Below are 10,370 nucleotides of genomic sequence, written 5' to 3' on the forward strand. Positions count from 1 at the left end.
TGTCTGAATGGATACAGGGCAAGGCAGAAGTTTGCATCCCCTGAGGGCCACCACCAGCAGGGCATTCTGGGGCCATCCCACCCTGGGACCTCCCAATACCCTGCCAGTCCCTCTTGCCATGTCTCAGGACAGCCTCCTGACCCCTGTAGTAAAGAGGCCACTAGTACTAGCTGGTGACTGAGACAGACCAAAGCCCAGGAACCCATGGCCTCTGAGGGTGGAGCCTGGAGTAAAGGGGTCTTTGTTCTGGTGCCCAGGGGACCCCCCCACTGCTGAGAAGGTGTAGCCCTGGGTGCTCTCCCAGGAGCCACCTGGACAGGCTGGGGGTCCAAACTTGGGGGACTTCAGCTGTGACACCTCTCCTCCCACTACAATGAGTCAGCTCCCCCGTCCACCCCCAGGACTGCTGCCTGTCACCCAGAGGACCTGCACCCTCAGTCAATGTGGAGCTGCGATGGGGGCGAGAGGAGAGGAGTGTGGCCAGGGACGGCACTGAGTCACTGAGGGGGAGGAGGCAGGAAGACAGCTCTTGGCTTCTCTGGGTTAAGAGCAAAGCACACACCTGCGGACACCCATCCCGTGGTCTCACCCTCCATACGGTCCACAGGGGACGGGGCCAGGGCTCAGTGCGTGCCTGGGGTTGGAGTAGAGTAGGAGCCAGGGCCGGGTCTGGTCCTCCTGTCCAAGCTGCCAGAAAGAAGCATCAGTTATTAGGCTCCAGCTCTGGTCTTCGAGCCTCTGTTGGCCCATACATGTCCACGTTCCACACTTGCTACAGGCCCTCAGGTGTGCCCTCCCAGCATCTGTCCCTGCAGCCATGGCCTCCATTCATCCTGCACGTCATGTAGGAAACACACTGCCTGCCCTGTGCCTGGCACTCCAGCCCCCGAGGAACCAGCCTGGTGCGAGCCCAGGAAGGAACAACTTTCCCGTTGACACCGAGGAGTCCGTGCTTGGGCACCGAGGTCTCCCTGGGGGAAGAAGGGAGCCAGAGGAAAGTGGGAAGATTTGAGGGTGGAGTGTTCTGGGCAATGACAGGGACCTGGGGTGGCCATGGGAGGGGACAGCAGAAGGTATGGGAGGGGGGCCATTGGAGGTCTGGAAGGAGAGGCGAGCTTTTCTGAGCTGTCCCTGGGAACAAGGACAGAAAGGCGAGGAGGAAGAAAGCAGGCTGCACAGGCCCTCCTCCCTGTCCCCCATGAGGCCTCAGGGAGCCCCTGCCCGGCACCAGGCCCCTGTCCACCTAGCCCGTCCTGTGGCACAACCTCTAACGCCTGCCCTTCCCTGCATTTCCTGGGCTCTCCCCAAGAACCCACCTCCCCAGGAGTTGGACCCAGGCCCCCGTCCCAGTGAAACTGGGGCCTTTGGGAGCCCCAAGGAAATGCGGCTCCCCCAGCCCTGCTGGCCCCTTGCTGCCCCAGGCCCCACCCCAGCTCCTGCCACAGAGGCCCCAGGCCCCACCCCAGCCCCTGCCAGGGATCCCTTGCTACAGGCCCCAGGCCCCACTCCAGCCCCTGCCACAGAGGCCCCAGGCCCCACCCCAGCCCCTGCCAGGGGCTTCCTTGCTTCCTCCACGTCCCTCCTTTCCTCTGAAATTTGCATCTCACCTTCCTGCAGGGTCACTGCACTCTGCCTTCCAGAGGCCCTCTGGGATCCTCTGATCCTGGCTCTGCTGCCATCCCATAGGTCATACAGTGCCTGTGGCTCACACACGCCTTCACTGCCCAGATCCACGCCTGCCCGGCCCCTGGCTGTCCTGCTTTTCTGGGCTGATCCGGGAGGAAGCTGCTTTCTGGGTCGGGGGCACCTGCAATCCCTGAAGAGTCCGGCAGAGGGCACTGTTTCCTCCCCCGAGAGAAAACACAGCAAGCCCGGGTCTGTGTGGAAGGGGGTCTGTGCCAGTCACCCATCCGCGGGGTCCACATCCGGCAGCACAGCCCTGCCTCCAGCTGAGAGGCTATCCTGGGAGGGGCTGTGACCAAGGAGGCGACAGTCCCACCTGGCCGTCCAGCCTCTGCCTAAGCAGCAGCCAGTGATCTCAGACACCGGGAGCCGCCATGGCCTCCCACCCTCTGGCCTCTGCCTCCCACTGGCCCACTGGCTGCCCGGGGCTGGCCCACAGCTAGAAGGTCAACTCCTGTCCACGGGCACATCCCCTACCCAGCTCCCGCCCAGCCCTGGGCAGTCTGGGCCACAGCTGCTCCCCCAGGGTTAATCCCTGGCCCTGCTGCTGACACAGGGGCTCGAGGTGCTGAGCAGTATGCCTAGGGCAGTGGGGCCAGAAGGGGACAGCCAGACTGCCAGAGAGGGAGTGTGTGCAGAGGCTGGCATCCCGGGGCCTAGTTCCTGGCAGCCCCTGGCAGTCCCAGGAGACACTGACATGATGGGCATTTGTACCCACTGATGCTGTCGGATACCTGTGGCAGCCCCAGGCCGGCTCCTCCCAGGGTCCGTGGCTCCAGCCTGCTCTTTGACCGGGAAGAGCCATCCAGGCAGAGGCCACTCCACAAGGGCGTCTGGAGTTGGAGGCCTGTGGTGGTCCGAGCTCCAACCTACTGTGCCAGGTGTGGACTTTTGGGGCATGAAATTTCTCAGGTAGGGTAGGCACCAGCCAGATTCGAGGGCCAGGGCACTGCCCAGCAACCCCTCCACTAAGGGGCCAGAGAGCGGGACACACCGGCACAGCATCACCCAGAGTGAAGCCAGGGGTCCCTGGAGTGTCCCGAGTCCCCTGCGAAAGGGGCTGTTGTGGGGACACCCCACAGCCCACCACCTGGCCTTGCCCTCTCCACATCTGCTAAGGTGCAAATGTAACCCCTCCAAAACCCAAGTGTTACCACCATGACAGGATTGAGAGGTGATGAGTCCATGAGGCTGCTCTCCTGTGGGCCCAAGGCCCTTACGAGGCTCCACACAGCGCCCCTGCCCTGCCCTCTGCCTTCTGCCATGGAAGGGTGCAGCAGGAAGTCCCTCCCGTGACCAGACCTGGTGCCCAGACCTTGGACTTCCTGCCTCCAGAGCTTTGAGAAACAAATCTCTGCTCTTTAGAAATTACCCAGCCCCAGGAATTTGTCGTTAGGGCACAAACGGACCTAGACACCCTCCCAACATCCCTGGTACCCCACAGGCCAGAGGAGAGTGGGGAGGGAGGCAGCTCTGCCCTAGGCTCCGGCGGGCACAGGAACCATGTGTCGGGAGGCCAGGACTGACTGCAAGCATCAGCCTTGGTCTCCCCACCTAGGCAGTGGGGGACAGGACAGGACTCTGCTCCTCCACCTTGGGCAGAAGAGTCTGATTTTTTTTTTTTTTTTTTCTTGAGCTAGAGTTTTACTCTATTGCCCAGGCTGGGGTGCAGTGGTGTGATCTTGGCTCACTGCAACCTCTGTCTCCTGGATTCAAGCAATTCTCCTGCCTCAGCCTCCCAAGTAGCTGGGATTACAGGCACCCGCCACCACGCCTGGCTAATTTTTGTATTTTTAGTAGAGACAGGGTTTCATCATGTCGGCCAGGCTGGTCTTGAACTCCTGACCTCAAGTGATCTGCCTGCCTTGTTTTCCCAAAGTGCTGGGATTACAGGTGTGAGCCACCGTGCCCCACCAGAAGTCTGACTTTGTCCACAGCAGAGACCCAGCATCCTAGAGGTGCATGCTGTGTGACCTTGGGCAAGGCCCTGCTCCTCTCTGTTCCTGGGGTGTAACTACCTGTCCCCGCTGCCGGTCGTGGACAGCACTGACTGGGAGGTGCTGGGGCGACCAGCGCTCCAGAGGATGGGGGGCACAATTAGGCAGGGACAGTGTGGAGGGGAAGGAGGCTGCAGGAGAACTGGGGACCCGTGGCCCAGCACCCAGTAGAGCCTGAAACCCTTCTCATCATCTTCCTGGCTCTGGGCTCCAGCTCCCTCTGTCTGAGGCCTGTGGGGCGCGCGCGCGCGCGCACACACACACACACACACACACACACACACACACACACATCAAATCCCCTGCTCACCAGGGCCCCAGCCGAGCCCAACTCCTCCAGCTGGCTGTGCAGCAGAGAAGTCCCAGCTCGGCTCAGAGGGGCTGGGCTTGTTCCCTCCCTGCCCTCCTACAGCAGCTCCTCTGCAGGTGCCAGCAGCTAGCGAAGCATGACGCAGGCCACTTACTCACCACCCCAGGCTGACTCACCTCCCAGGTACCCAGACCCTCCTCAGTGGAAGGAGGGCTTTGTGTTTGGGGCTGTGCGTCAGCACAGAGCAGCATAGAGCCCCTGACGTGCCAACAACAGTGGGAGGACGTCCTGGGATGGGCACCTTTGGGGAGCCCTTTCCAGGTGTGGGGGGCAACCGTGCATGGGGCAGAACCTCCCCCTGCCACCCTTCCCCCATGCGCCCTTGTGGGTGGTTGCTGTGAGCTGGAGGGAGACAGTGAGAAGCCTGGAGGCCGTGGGGACTAGGGGGCTGCCGGGAGAGAATGCTGACGCCGGAAACGTCCACGGGGACCAAGGGGGTGCCGGGAGAGAACGCTGACCCTGGAAACGTCCGTGGGGACCAAGGGGGTGCTGGGAGAGAATGCTGACCCTGGAAACGTCCGTGGGGACCAAGGGGGTGCTGGGAGAGAATGCTGACCCTGGAAACGTCCCTGTGGATCAAGGGGGTGCCGGGAGAGAACGCTGACCCTGAAAATGTCCGTGGGGACCAAGGGGGTGCCAAGAGAGAACGCTGACGCGGGAAACGTCCGTGCAGACCAAGGAGGTGCCGGGAGAGAACGCTGACCCTGGAAACGTCCAGGCTGTCTGGGGAGGTGAGTTCCTTCACAGGAAGGGTCCTGTGGTGGCCATGACCCCAGTGGCCATGTGGCTGAGGCCCTGGGCAGTGGCTTCGTAACTGAAAGACCCTGAGCCCACCCTGAAGCCCCACAGCTTTTTCTCCACCTCAGAGACTTTCCGGGGCTCAGTCTTGCGGCGGCCCTCGTGGCACTCGGGAGGCAGTGGGTGGACCATGAGTGTGAGTTAGGAAGCAGAACTGCCCACCTCCGAAATGGGTGCCCAGGAGAGCAAACACAGGACCCGCTCCTCCAGGCCTCAGCCCCCCTCTGGAATGAGGTGAGAAGACCCTCTGTCACAGGCTGCCCTGAAGAAGGGTGCAGGAGCCCCGCTCAGCCTGGACCCCAGGCAGCAGAGTCCAAATCCAGACAGCAGGAGAGGAGGGCTCCACACACTACTGGAGGAGCCAGGATCTCAGTTGGCCCACTCCAAGGGTCATTCACACCTGCAGCCCCACCAATCTGCTGCCCCTCTCAGGGACCCTGTCCTCCACCTGTAAAGTGGGGATGCCGGGCAAGGCGGGTATGAAGTCAGGGGGAGACTGACAAAGAGCACATTGTGAACTCTGGTACTGAGGTCACCAGGGAGAGGCCTGGCCCCACTTCCTGTGGAGTGGGGAGACCTGGCCCAGTAGGTCCAGGAGGGAGCAGTCACAGCAGGCCAGCCAGTAAGGGCCAGGGTGCCAGATGTACAAGCATATGGGTGCTGAACAGACAGGCAGATGGGTGCCTGGACTGACAGGGGGATAGGTGGATGGTCGGACAGGGGGATGGGTGGATGGATGGACAGGCAGATGAGTGGATGGACTGACAGGGGGATGGGTGGATGGATGGACAGGCAGATGGGTGGATGGTCGGACAGGGGGATGGATGGATAGACAGACAGGCAGATGGGTGGATGGACGGACAGGGGGATGGATGGATAGACAGACAGGCAGAGTGGATGGACGGACAGGGGGATGGATGGATAGACAGACAGGCAGATGGGTGGATGGACGGACAGGGGGATGGGTGGATGGATGGACAGGCAGATGAGTGGATGGTCGGACAGGGGGATAGGTGGATGGATGGACAGGCAGATGGGTGGATGGTCGGACAGGGGGATGGATGGATAGACAGACAGGCAGATTAGTGGATGGACGGACAGGCAGATGGGTTTATGGACTGACAGGGGAATAGGTGGATGGACGGACAGGGGGATGGGTGCCAGATGAACAGGCAGATGAGTGGATGGACAGACAGGCATATGGGTGCTGGATGGACAGGGGGATGGGTGGATGGATGGACACGGGGATGGGTGGATGGACTGACAGGGGGATAGGTGGATGGATGGACAGGCAGATAGGTGGATGGTCGGACAGGGGGATGGATGGATAGACAGACAGGCAGATAGGTGGATGGATGGACAGGCAGATGGGTTTATGGACTGACAGGGGGATAGATGGATGGACGGACAGGGGGATGGGTGCCAGAGGAACAGACAGATGGGTGGATGGACAGACAGGCGTATTGGTGCTGGATGGACAGGCGGATGGGTGGATGGACAGACATGGGTATGGGTGGATGGACAGACAGACTTCTTCCACTCAGCACTGCTTGGTTTTCAATACTCAAACGGCCTGTAGATTTATGTCTACAGCACTGGCTCAGCCGGACGCTCATGGTGGAGCAGGAGATGTGGGGAGGGAGGGCCAGCACCAGCGGAGAAAAGGGAGGACAGGGTGGGCCTCTTGGCCCCAGGAGACCCACAGCAGCTGGAGTAGGTTTACAAACTAGATCTGACTGACACAACCATCCTTTTTAAAGGTTTTAACGGAATCACAGTGACATTTTGATCCCATTTGTGAACCAGGAAGCCAGGCCCACCAGCCCACTGCACCATTTAATGTCAGCAAATAAAATTCAGTCAATAAGAAACCCCCGTGAGCCCTTTATCACGGCACAAGGCAGAAGGGGCTCGGCATTGCCGATCGTGGGAGGAGGCACTTAAGGGCTGCGAACCGGGGCTGGGCAGCGTGGCAGCCACATAACAGTGGGGGATCCAGCCCAGGGCCCAGCCAAGGCAGGTGGCGAGCAGCCAGGGTGGGTCTGTTAGGATCACATCCGGGAGTATCTATGGAGCACCCACTGTGGAAGGGCCCAAGCCAAGTAGAGATCAAGGGTGAGGGTCTCCCAGGCTGGGCCTTGTCTAGGGGGAATCTCTGAACTTCTGAGATTTGCTCTCAACCAGTCTCCCCCTGACTTCATATCCACCTTGTCCAGCATCCCCACTTTAGAGGTGGAGGGCAGGGTCCCTGAGAGGGGGAGCAGATTGGTGGGGCTGCAGGTGTGGATGAGAGTCACAGCAGGCCAGCCAGTAAGGGCCAGGGTGCCAGATGGACAGGCGTATGGTGTTGAACGCACAGGCAGATGGGTGGATGGACTGATGGGGGATGGGTAGATGGACTGATGGGGGATGGGTGGATGGTCGGACAGGCAGATGGGTTGACTCAACCAGCACAAAGAAAGGAGCTGCCAGGGTTCAAGCTTCCTTTCCACAGAGCGGGAGTAGTCTGTGTCGCCTCAAGGGTCTGGAGGAAAATGGCCCTGGGTCGTTCCTGGAGAAGACTGAGGCAGGTGGCTGCAGGCTCCTGGTCAGCAGGGCTGGCTGGGCAGGGGAACCTCTGTCCCTCTAGCTTCTGGCACATGCATGTGCATGTATGCATTGCCACAGTGCATGTGTGCATTGCCACAGTGAATGTGTGCGTGTACGCTCCCACACACGAGCACATGAGCAGCACACACACGGACTGCAGACGGAGCCCCTCGTGGAAATGGGCACACACTCACATGCTCAGAAAGCCAGGGGCTCCCTCTCAAGTCACAAGTAAGGGGGTCTCTGCCCACCACCCCATGAGCACAGGGGACTACCCAGGCCTTTCCTGGTTTCTCGCTCTGCACCAATGTCAGCGCGAGGATCAGGCCAGGAGCATCCCCTCCGTCAGGCCTCTCCCATCCCACTACTGCCTCCTTCCCCATTCTGGGCACCCGCCAGCTCCAAGGCACCTGCAGCGCTGGCCCTGGTGCCCCATGGAGGGTCCCCAAGGACAGTTGAGGAAAGGCACAGCCTCACTGCGTGCGGTCAGCTTCCAAGGAAGCCTTGAGAGTAAGGGGACACACGCCTGTCCCGAACAGCAGTGCAGAGACCCCACCTCAGCCTTCTCTGGGCTGCCCCCATCTCTTAGTTGTGACTCAGGGTATCACCCAAGAAGCAGAACATGAATACGAATGAAAGAGGAGCCCATAGCATGCCGATGACCCCTGCAGATGTGTTGGAGAGGACAATTCAATTAATTAAACACCATGATTGAGTTCCATAAACAGAAAGGCTGTTTATTTACTTAATTGTTGAGCTGCAATAAAGCAGTTTTTTTCAACTTCTGTCCTTTGCAAGCTGTGGACACAGCCCTGCTCTTACATAAGTGACCCTCATTGGTGCCCCTCTGTGAGGGGCAGGGACCCCGCCACAAACAGAAAGCTCGTGTGTAGGCTGAAGGGGTCACGGGGCACGGGAGGGGCGCTGGAGGTTGAGGCTTTAGGGCCAGTGAGGAGCAGACTCTGGTTTTAGGAATAAACTGTGATGAGGCCACTGGCAAAGGTGGTGGTCAGAAGGCCTGGGACCACTTGCCAGAGGGAGACCCTGGCCCCAGGGTCCTGCAGAGCGGGGGCTGGGCTGAGCCCTGGGGAGGCCAGAGCATTCAGCACCCACAAGGGGCCTCAGAGACACCCGGTATTTCCCCCGTCACACAAGAATCCTCTAAGGCCTCCCAGCCGGGGCTCCTCCCTCTTAGAAGCTGCCCCGAACCCTGTCCTGCTCCCCTCATCTTGAGCCTTAGGGTGGGGGTTTTGAATAATGTCTGTCATTCAGTTCAACAGCAAGGTATGGTGAGAGCTGGCGGCTTCATTTTTGGAACCGGTGGAGGGCGGGGTAGAGAGAGAGAGAGAGGTTTGTGAGAGTCCTCATGAGACAGCTCAGGATGGAAGTGAGCCTGAGCTGCGGTGAACCCTGTCGCTGAAGAGACAGCCTTCACTCTGGGTCTTGCAGGGGAAAATACAACTCTTCATTAAAATTTATTGCCCTGAAAAATGGGCAGTGTGACTTACTTATCCTGGGTAAAGTGTGTTGCAGGTGGCAGGGCTGAGCCTTGGGAGGGTGCCCCTGTCCACAGGCCAGAGGCCCCTCTATGCAAAGGAGCAAGTGAGCCTGGGGACCTGCCACCTCCCCATGCTTGTCATGGTTGCCACCCTGCCCAGTTCAGGGTGTCTCCTTACCAAGAGTCAGGGTCACAGGAGGATGAACCCAGCTCCTGGTCCCACAGATTTGGACTTAGTTCTAGCGTCCCCTCTCCCTAGCCGCGTGACTTCAGCGGCCCCTGCCCACTGAGCTCAGCCCCCATCTACAATGAAGAGGTGACAGCAGCTGCCGCCACCACCTTCAAGTCCAGATTTCTCACCATCCCCAGTCTGGCCAGGCCTTCCTGCCCTTCAGATGGCTATAAGGATGGCACGGCGTCCAAGTGCAGGGCTCCCTGCCATGGAGTCCACAGAGTCCCCGGCTTCCCTCAGGGACCCCAGGGGAACTGCAGCACCACGTGTGCAAGACCCGGGCTTCAGCCACCCCCTTAAGAGAGAGGACCACGTGGCCCGGTTGTGTCTGGGAGGAGGCTGCCAGTCAAGGGAGAGCCTGGGCAGTAGCCTTGGGGAAAGGTGGGCAGGTGGCTCTCCCACCCAGGGAAGGGCCGGCATCTGGGCCATCCTTATGGCCCCCAAAGCCCCAGACACCTCCCCTGCCCTCTGCAGGCAGCAGAGCCTTCGGCGTCTGGGACCCGGGCAGGAGGAAGAGAACTGGGTGTGAGACGGGGAGGCCAGGAGGGAAGGCTGGTGGAATGGGGGCATCTGCTCAAGGCTCATCCCAGGACCTCAGAAGGGAAGTGGGGAGAAAACAGTTCCTCATGAGGCAGCCCTTTTCCACTGGCCCTGCGGCTGCACATCAGACCCAGCCTCTGCCTGCCCATGGGTGTCCTGGGTCCCTTCCTGTGTCCAGCAGAGCTGACCTCTGAGCCAAGCCTGCAGTCAGCTTGTCTAGGGTGACGATGAGGCTACGGGAGGGTGCTGGTGGCTCCTGTCAACCTTAAAAAGATCAGGAAGTATGGAATATGGTTAAATGTAGTTTATTTGCACACAATGCTTGAGAAAGGCCACCTGGGTACACAGATTCCAAAGAATGGAAGTTGGTGCTCCCAAGTGGAGAGGTTTAGGGGTCATTTATATAGATAACGTTTGGGAAGCTTAGCGGGACTTCAACACTGTCCACACAGGCCAGCACATCCAATTAGGTGGGGCTGTATTCTTTCCGGCAGAGGCATATTGAACACAGAGGATGGAAGAGTCATGGGGTCTTGTGCGCCTTCTGGTCTGAGTTGGGTGCAAGGTAATACAGAGGGAAAGGTCCACAACCGGGAGAGGAGGAGGGCTTATCTCTCACGTCATTGACTATTAATTGTGAACCTCAAACACCTGAGACAGGTC

General features: G+C 59.8%; 2 long non-coding RNA genes across 2 annotated transcripts in view; both read left to right on the forward strand.

The window, feature by feature from the left end:
* The first annotated feature begins 4,349 nt into the window (after positions 1–4,349).
* The window catches only part of LOC144330889 (uncharacterized), a 35,112-nt gene continuing 29,091 nt past the window's right edge, over positions 4,350–10,370 (forward strand). Inside the window, exons 1-2 of the long non-coding RNA XR_013397509.1 lie at positions 4,350–4,536; positions 4,583–4,781. This is a non-coding gene — a long non-coding RNA (uncharacterized LOC144330889). The remainder of the gene's footprint in view (positions 4,537–4,582; positions 4,782–10,370) is intronic.
* On the forward strand, positions 4,790–8,928 carry LOC144330897 (uncharacterized). The gene is made up of 2 exons (XR_013397517.1): positions 4,790–5,082; positions 8,710–8,928. It is a non-coding gene; the product is annotated as an uncharacterized LOC144330897 (long non-coding RNA).

The sequence above is a fragment of the Macaca mulatta genome, chromosome 8, assembly GCF_049350105.2.
Source record: "Macaca mulatta isolate MMU2019108-1 chromosome 8, T2T-MMU8v2.0, whole genome shotgun sequence".
Lineage (NCBI taxonomy): Eukaryota > Metazoa > Chordata > Mammalia > Primates > Cercopithecidae > Macaca > Macaca mulatta.